Source organism: Limulus polyphemus, unplaced genomic scaffold, assembly GCF_000517525.1.
Source record: "Limulus polyphemus unplaced genomic scaffold, Limulus_polyphemus-2.1.2 Scaffold29, whole genome shotgun sequence".
In the NCBI taxonomy this organism is placed as follows: domain Eukaryota; kingdom Metazoa; phylum Arthropoda; class Merostomata; order Xiphosura; family Limulidae; genus Limulus; species Limulus polyphemus.
Window position 1 is genome coordinate 2,085 of NW_013665639.1, and position 10,135 is coordinate 12,219.

General features: G+C 29.9%; 1 protein-coding gene across 4 annotated transcripts in view; it reads left to right on the plus strand.

Annotated features, from left to right (window-relative positions):
- Positions 1-183: 183 nt before the first annotated feature.
- Positions 184-10,135, plus strand: part of LOC106459656 (RNA-binding protein with serine-rich domain 1-A-like) — a 38,905-nt gene continuing 28,953 nt past the window's right edge. For 2 of the 4 annotated variants that reach the window (XM_013919298.2, XM_022386306.1), the window contains exon 1: positions 184-230. The gene's annotated coding sequence lies outside the window, so the exon portion shown is untranslated. Of the gene's footprint in view, positions 231-1,305; positions 1,325-3,240; positions 3,260-10,135 lie in introns of those variants that run through there. The other 2 variants (XM_022386303.1, XM_022386294.1) reach the window with 2 other exon arrangements.

Here is a 10,135-nt window from a genome sequence, read left to right on the forward strand (position 1 = left end):
TTTTTCTGAAAAGGTGGTGTCTATTTATTTGTGACCACTCTGTGTATATATATATAGACATGCGTGTGTGTTTTATTTACTGTGGAATTCCGACCGCTCGACAGGTTGTATAATATTAAGTTTGTACTTAAAGGCTAATTTTACTATCAATAATTTATTCACAAAAAAAGTTTTATGATATATTTACTTCTTAATAGAGGGCGCAGATAGGGCCTTAGAACTGAGCAGAAGTGAGTAACGCCAAACAGTAACTGTATTTCATATGTTATTAATAACTATGGTATAAGGTATAAATAGATATATCATGGTTCAGGTATATATATTTGCATATATGAACTTGCCTTTGTACGGCTGATTTGTATATATACCAAACAAAAACTCGATTAAGCCAAAACGAAGCCCAACAACGTCTACAACAGTACAATACAAAATCAAAATTGGTGTATTCACGTGTTTTACACTCACTAAAAATAAACCTATCATTCTATAGGTATTTGAAGAAGTTGTAGCAATCCGTCACAGTTTAATTCATCGTATTGTTATCAGAAGTATGAAGGCTTGGTTTGGTCTGATATTTCATTGGTAGTGTCCAGGAGTGGAATTGTACGAAACTAGTCTGCCTCATAGACACATACCCCAATGAAAGAACAAACCATTCCAAGCTTTAACTTGTTGTTAAACAAATGTTTAAACAACTCTACTTATCCAATTAAGTACAATACAAGTTACAAAAACTTAAAACTAAAAGTAACCTTACAATTTACAACAGACACAAGACGATAATGAAGTTACTAAATAAATACGAAAAGGAAATATGTACTGTTTGTTAGTATAACTGAAGAACTTGTTTATTGTCGGATAAATAGAGTATTAATATATTATATATGTGTATGCTTTGTTTATTCGATGATAAGTTTTTTCAGTGAAATTACGGTTTACTTTTTTGGGGGTTAATAATAAAATGACTGATTAGTTAGGTTAACGACTAGTGATGATACTATCAGTATCAACCGTTAGCCTAATTGATAGTGATAGTATCAGTGACACTGCCAGTATAAGCCCTAGTTAGTCATTAGCCAAAGTAGTGATAGGTGTATACTTAATACTAATAACACTTAACAGCTTTACTGGTAATGGTGATATGTAGGCTTAAGGTATTTAATTGAAAGATAAAACTAATTTAGTATGTATTTTCTGATATAAAAACACACCCTAGCCCTTTTTTTAAGTATAAAGAGTTAAACATATTTTGTTGAAAATGTTTGGGTATTTTTGAATATTAGAGGGAACAACAAGAAGTAACATTAAACCATAGGATTTATTGGTAGGTTTCTAACAACTACTACTAATAATAGGCTAATAGTAATACCATATGACTGGGTTATAACAATTATAAACCTGAAGATGTCATCACTTAACATAAAGAGGTAAATGTATTAAGTTGAACATGTTTAGGTATTTTGGGATTATGGTGCAGACAGGTCAGTGTCATAGGGCATTGCCAAAAAAATGCCGTAGTGCAAATTATGGCAGAAATGTAGATCTCCACAGTATGTTTAGGGTTAATGCACAATGTCTTATGCAAATAAGTACACTATATGTAATCTCACTTATGTATAGAAACTAAGTTGATTGACATGGCATGAAACACAAAAACCATGACATGAGAATGAGTTTATAAGAGAATATTCCACACTTGTGTTTGTAAGCAAATCCATAATTTTTCTGTCTTCCTAATATAACTATAAAACATTTGTTAATTATATACCTCAACTAGTGAAATTAGTTTTATTTTTAGGCCTAGGCATTTTGACTGAGATGATTTTAGAGTTTTAGAATAACATGCACTTTTAAGTAGGCACATCACATATGATAAATTTTTCCCACTAAAATAATGTTATATGAAAGCATTAGGTCAGTATTATCTGATCCTGTGTGTGTGTCATTGAAGGGAGAGAGAGAGATAATTTTGAGATTTTATTTTAAAGCTAAAATTTTGCTTAAAAAAGTGAAGTAATCACATAAAAAGATATACAAATACATTTTACATTATGTTGAGTTGGGAAGAAAATAATATTAAGATTTTCTTTACCCAGGAAAATGAAAATGTATCTCATTTATAAACTCAGGTTTTTGTGCTTTGGCATTCAAATCTAGTGTAAACATAGATAGTGATTTAAATGTAAGAGACACTGGTCATCATTTTTATGTTAGTGATGATACAGTGGTAAAGTTGCATATTCTGACAGTAGAAGTAACAAAAATATAGGAGTCTTGTCATTTAGATACTAAAATATCATGTGGCTTGGTGGGAGTTTTTTTTCAAATACTAAATACCCAGTAGTCCAAAAGTTTGAACATTGATAAGCTATGACCATCTCTCACTTGACTTAGACAATGAGCAATAGTAAATGACTAGACTAGTTTGTCTTTAAGCTTGATGAAACAATTTCAATAAAACTCTTGAACTGGAAAAATAAATATCGACCATCATTCTTGTTTAGTATTGACTAGCATGTGTGTGTGTTACAAGCTACTGGGAATGTTCCTTGAAATACAAGATATCCAGCAGTTCATAATTAGATCATGATTATTAATAAGTTTCCAATATGATAACTGATATTATTTATATATAATTTGTGATAATATAATTTTTCAAATTATTTTTAGTATTATTATCATAATTATATATTATTGTTGCTGTAGCTCATCAGTATTATAATTTTTGGACTGCTGGGTAATTATTATTGAAAAAATCACTGGCTGCTGAGGATTTAGCCATTGTGAAAATAATAAGCCAGGATTGAAACTGCATGGCTGATGTTACTGTTTCATTTTAATTGTTTTTTGTCTTTCCATTCATGAAATTAGACAAAAGATGTTTGCCTTCAGTAGAAACATTGAATATATATTAAAATGCATTCGAACAGTTATGTCTTATATGTAATATTTAATTTTTCCTTCTTTGTATGTTAATTAAGGTTTCTTCATTACTACTTAACAAGAATTCAAACATATTTTGTTATCATGGAGTCATCAACAATTTTTAATATATTTGTGAAGGCTATGCACCAATTATGCCTGTTTAACAAGTGAATTAGTTCCAGAAAGGTGTCCACTTTCAAAATTCAAGACTTGTTATTGCTGGTTTAGAGCAAATTAAGTTCAGTGTAAATCATTTTTCGCTATGGAAGTATTTTATTCAGCTGTTTAGATGATATACGACTTGTTAAAAGCTTATCTTCTGGATCTACCATATGTAAGTCCAATTATATGATGTAGAACCTAATACATTTCATTAGACAAATTATTCAGTGTTATTTAAGTTTCCCATACACATATTATTGTTTTGACATTGAATTTCTTTTGCAAAATTAAAATTGTGCTGCAATACATGATATTTGATGAACGATACTGATGTTCATAAAAAAACATAAAATAGAGAAATGTCAGAACTCGCTTTATGGAGTACTTATGTTAGTCATTTTTCAAATGTATGATTCATGAATATTTCAAATTATGTTAAGACATTGTTAGAGACCCATACTTTGAGAAAGTGTTAATCATAATGGGTGATCCAGGACGTTGTAAGGGAGGTTTCAAGTAGACCTCTTTTACCTATACTGATAAATTTATATTACTTTTGTAATTATTTATAATTACACACTACTAGTAACTTAATAAAATAATAAGTTAGAAAGCCTACAAAATCATTATGAGTAGCTCCAATGATTTCAAAGCTTAAATCTTTATTTCTATTAATATGATTGATATGAAAATAAAAAGTTAAAAAACTTTTCAAATTTTGTAATTAAAATAAAATAGTAATTAATTATATTTAGAAAAAAATTATAAGGTCTATATCTAAATTCATATTTAAGTGTTCATTAAAAGGATGCCTGTGTTCAAGTTTTTTGTTTTCTTTTTAAGTTTTCACATTCAGGTTGTCATAGAACTTGCATTTTTGCTTATTTTGTACATCAAAAATATAAAAACATCTTTCTTGTGAGTGTTAAACTTTCAGTCAATGAAAAATTGCTTTTGTAACAAGTATATAACAGCCATAGATGTTCTTAGCTGTTAAAAGTCCACAGGCTAATTCAATTGCTTTAGAATCCAGTACAAGCTGAACTATTTTTCTCTACTTTTATCACAATAGTATTGGTGAATAATTCACTTACGTTGCTTGTGGGTTACCACAGTTGTATCCTAAACTTTCAATAATTATCTTCTTTTCGTCAAAGTTGTATCCTTAACTTTCAATAATTATCTTCTTTTCGTCAAAGTCCACACAGGTGGGTTCAATCAGTTTAGAACACCCTTTGACAAGACAAATTATTCACCTTATCTCTATCAAACTGTTAATCTCACTTTAACATATCAACCGTTGAGGCTATTCACTCCCACTATGGTTAACTTCATGTTTTCTAACTTTTTTTGAATGAACTTCTCTTTCACTTGACTTTACTTTTACTCTACTCCCACTCATTTTGATCACCACTATTTATATTTTTATCACTGAGGACTCGAGAATATTTTATAACTTTGACACCAATGAATTGCAAACACAACTTACGATATCCTCAACATCAATGAATTAGAAACATCACTTATGGCTCTTACTGAGTTACATAACCAAACTATCATCTTTGAAATAATTACTTTTAACTCTCTTGTTATTAAAAAACTAAACAGTCATGAAATATTAACTCACAAAATTAATTAATTAATACTACCTACACTAAACAGTCTTGTATATCCAACAAGATGCATGAATTCTAGAGAAGTGGAGATAAACCCGGGTAAATTAATTGGCCTGTACTTATGGGTAAAAAGTAATACATAACCAAAGAACCAAACCCAGAATAAATAAAAAACGATAATTCAAACCTAATAATGTATTGAATACTTATACATTAGATACGCTCAAGACGTTCGCACCCATACATATAATATAAATACATGCATGTTGGTGATGAAAGGCAAACGAAACTCGCAAAGTGAAAATTAGCAAACACTTTCTACCGCCAGGCGTCGCAATCATACGTTACAAGAGTATAGTATGTTACACCAAATTAGAAATAGAAATACTAAAACTTATTCTGAATGTTAAACTTGAAAGGCTCTACTTTTGCACATTTAAATATCACATTATTATATATTTCTGAACACGTTTCTATTTATTTTAACTTAAAACTTTCAACGTAGAATGAGTTTAGTTTAACTTCCATTGACTTCGATAATTCCGTAGTGCTGTTTTATACTGCAACAACAAATACAATTTAGTAAATCTGGTTTACTTTAACGCGTTTACTGCTGTAAAATTATAACTAGAAGTCGAGTTAGAAGTGCTTATGGGCGTGTTGTCACTTTCAGTGAAGTTACTAACTTTTACGCTCGATAATTTATCACAACTTATTTGTACAATGAGCACTTTAACGTTTTATTGACACTTTATTGTGACTCCAGTTAATATGAAAGTATTAATTTTTCTACCCTAATTACTTGTATCTTATGCCGCTCAAATAAAAAGTAATAAAAACGCTCCTGCTTATGATTTATCCTTTCGATGGATTATTTCAAACAATATACGAATATTTGTAACATGGCATGGTATGCGTACATTGAGGACCTACCACCTCGTAGCTGTAAATATGGCGACGTTAGCTGCTCCAACAAGTTCCAAATGGGTTTGTAAGGTAGACGTACTGAAGAATTATTCTGTTGTTTCAAACCAGCGTAGGTGATCAATTCTGTCTGATAAGTAAAGTCACTGCTATTGGTAATAGCTCGTTGGAATTTAATAGGGAAATTATTTAGATCATATTTTAACTTAACCTTTTTGGTAACTGAAATTATACATCTCATATATTTTGAAGCGTCAATTTAGGCACATTAAATTGTAATAAGTTTCCATACATTTACCTTGTTTTTAATCCGAGTTATCTGTTTGAGGACCATAGGCCACATTTTGTTTGTGACAACAGCTGGCTGTATACAAGCATCTGGTAGTTTATGAACATTTACAAATATATACATATATATTTAACTATACAGTACTACCTTTACAGTGTTCCTATCGAAATGAATTAACTTTAACTATATTCTTCCTCGTTCCTTTTTGGTTTTCATTTTGAATCTCTTTTGCAATGTTTTAAACGTTTTACTTAGTTTTGAAAAAGTTCAAATCCCAAGATTCTTATTCTGTAAACTTAGTTCTTGACTGGAGAAATCATGTGTCATAAAATAGTTTAATAGCAAATATTTTATATTTAAACAAAACTGTAATCAAAGATTTAGATGTCGTAGGTTAAAACTCTCATTCGTTATTTTTTTAAGTAACTTGAACTTCCAACAATCTTGATATATAATTTTATAAATTGGTTGTAAATTCTGTGAAACGTCAACTAAGACTTGAGTAGTAATATGTCAAAACTTAGTTTCACTTTCTAGATATCTTTCGTTTACAATTTCCTCCAGTTTTGTTTTAAATACTAGAATTCAAAGAAACTTGTCGAAACCTTGGTCTGAAACTCTCTCAGGTTTCCAAAGAAGAAATTTGGTTTTGGTCGTGGGATGCCAAGGTCTTGAAAGAAAGATAACTTCTTCTGTCGCCACCTGGGGTAAAACAAAACGAAACTGTTAAGCCATTCCTACTAGTATAATGAAAAAAAAATAAACGAAACATAAATTTAATTTATAATGTAATAATTCATAATCATAACACCAGGTTACACATTTTTTTTTAATTTTGAAAAATTGACTTTCTTAATTCGTACAAGATAGGAAAACTTGTGTTTCGTACGTAACATTTTTTTGGTTGTGGTATTTAGTATTGGAATGTACAAGGTTTACAAAATCCGTACTTTTTTATCCATTCTTCATGACATTTAATAGCACCCTTTAAGAGAGAGAAAACTGTAAACATTAACTATGTATGCTGAAAGTAAGGTAAAAATTTAACCAACGCTGTAATCAACCAAAAACAATTATGATAAAGTTAACCGTCTTTCCAATCCACTTCTGAGAATTACTAAATCCGAGCCAATAAACGTTTGACAGTTTATTGGCCACTTCTATTAAATTTCATTAATAAAATATTTATTGTAGATATTTAAAAATGCATCTTGGAGTTAAAGAAAATAGATTAACCCATTTTATGTATGAATTTTAACTACATAACAATAACAATTGCGGACAGTTTTGTAAGATTGTAGTACAGAATATGGTTAGCCTAAACATGTATAGTTTTTAATGGTTTATAGTTGTAGCAGTAGTCTGTGCAAAGATGTTTTGTTTGATATGTTATTGTAAAAGTAGTTTACATATAGTTTCTTGTTTTGATTTGTTATTAAAACAGCAGTTTTTGTAGAGATGTTTGTTTTATGCCAGTTGATTGTTTTTACTATTAACTACAGGAATTGTTTGTGCAATGCTTTTGTTTTGCTCTTTTTTTTTTTTTGCAGCACAATTTGTGTAAATTTTTGCTTTGATCTGGATTGGTAGTGTTATTTATTTACAATTAAAATCAATACAATGCTAAAATCTTAAACAATAAAAACTATTATTATAAATAACTATTAAAAACAGCAAGATGGTGTCATAGAGACCCCAAAACATATGAAGAGTACTTTAGGACAAGCCCCTATTTTTGTTTAAAATTCTAATTGTTTTTAAATAATTAATTTCTCAACTTACCCACAAATTTTTGTTAACAAATAAGCTATTTGGTCATTTTCTAAAAATGAATTTTGATATATCTTACACGCAGCGACACCTACAGACATAAGTTGAAACTTTTCACTAACTTCACTCTGTTGGTGCTAGACTGTACCAAATAGAAAAATGAAAGATAGTTTTACTTTTATCTCTCGAATACAGAATAATGTTTCTGTTTGTAAAGTATCAAGTATGAAGCGGGACTTTAATTTAGCTATATTCATTTCTAGGGTGTTGTTTTACGAACTTAAATAAAATAATGAAATTAATTTGCTTGATACAGAGATAAGTTTTTATCGCAAATTGAAGTAAAAGTAAGATAAAAAAGTATTTTATTTCTAACTGTGGAATTAACAAAATAATCATATGTAACACATGATTATCATACATAGATAAAGATAATTTATAATGTACTAATACCCATTTCTATAAGATTTTTCTTTAACACTTGATCAGTAGGAGCGTGGCTTATTATAAATATATTTCAGATAAGCTTCATCCTGCATGCTCTAACAACAGATATTTTTACACAGTTTTAAAATAGTGAAAACTATAGTACAAAACAATTGAAAAATGGAATATCACTTATTTAATATTGTATAATTTATTTCATAGATTCTACTTCGGACGATTACCTATCATTATCATAGCGGATTTGGATCTCCTGAAACAAATTCAAATTAAAGATTTCCAAAAGTTTATGAGTAGACCGGTAAGAAAACGCCATCTATAAATTAATTTTAAAGTCACAAGTTTAGTTAGTAAAACAATGTCACATGTGGAACATTTTAAACAACTAGGATGTTCTAAAGTGGATAATCTACAGTAAGGATCAAAGCCTTCGTTAGTTAAATCATAACACTAAAATAACAGACAATGTCCCTTCCATGACTGTTTAGACTACACCTCCAGTAAGGTATAGTCATGTATGTTTTCGCAATTTCCATACAGGTGTTCTGCATGTAGTTGTGATACTAATATGTTGATAAAAACTGAAAATAAATACGCAGAAGAATAGTAATAGGTGTATGACACAAACCTATCTAAAACAGTTATTACAGTCGTATATCTGATATAAACAGATACGCCCCTATCCCATCTTAAGTCTGAGAGTTCAGCGGTATATATGAGGGCTTATAACGCTAAGAGTAAGGTTTTAATACTCGAGGTTGGTAGAACACAGATAGTTCATTGTGTAGCTTTGCGCTTAACAATAAACTGACAAAAAAATAAATTTTGGAAACACATTTCGACGAAACGTAATCATTGAGCTTACAATGGTTGGTGGATTTATGTTCTTTAAACCAAAGTTTTAATGTGCATGTCCTGCGATGGGTGACTGGAAATCTTACAGACTTACAACACTAAAATCCTGGATTCGATTCCCCGCGGTGGACAGAGCTCAGATACCCAGTTGTGAAGCTTTGCCCTAAAAACAACAACAATTTAAATCTACTAATTACTGATTAGCATGCTACCGAAACAAACTACATGGATTTATTGATACTGAAACAAACTACAAGGATTTATTGATACTGAAACAAACTACAAGGATTTATTGATACTGAAACAAACTACAAGGATTGTGATTTTATTGATACGAATACCTTAAACCATACATCCATAAGACTATTTATAAATTTATTATTTTAGCCTAATCGTTACTTTTTTCTTTAAAACTTACCGTTGAATTACAAATAATGTCAATAGTGTACTTTACAGTAAAATGTTATCATTTTATTCTTCATCTTACTTTATCCTTAAACTAAGCTATCCTGATAATAGTCGTATCTCATCTAGTGCGTATAATACCTTGCTTATCTCCACAGGTGTTAGTACCTGGAACTACGCAGCCAATTAAAGAACATAAATCACAATTGATTCACAAACGTGGAGAGCACTGTAAGGAAGTTCGCAGTCTCCTCACCCCAACATTCAGTTCCAGTAAGATGAGACAAGTAAGTATTGTTGTTAGTCTACAAGTTAAACATCAGTTCAATGTAGTCTGGCAACTGTAACTATTGTCAGAAACTTATTATGTAAATCTACATTATCAACTTTACCAAATTTAAACGCTGCTTCGGCGATTACAAAATAATCTCCTCATTACCGAACACTAAGATTCCACTCATGTAGAAAATATCAAATATACATCTATCTCTGTCTTTCTGTATATTCCTATTACTGCCCTGTTTATACATCTGTTTGTCTGTCTTTTTGTATATTCACTTGTCTACCTATCCTACCTATTCTGTACTGTCTATTAATATTGCTTCTCTGCCTTTCTCTATATCTAAATGGAGAGATGAAGAAAGTAAAAAAAAAAGTAATGTTTTAATTCTCCAGTTTTAGGTTTGTAAGTTTATTGTGAACATTTTAATATTTTATATCGAAAACAACCAAACTCATCAAATGT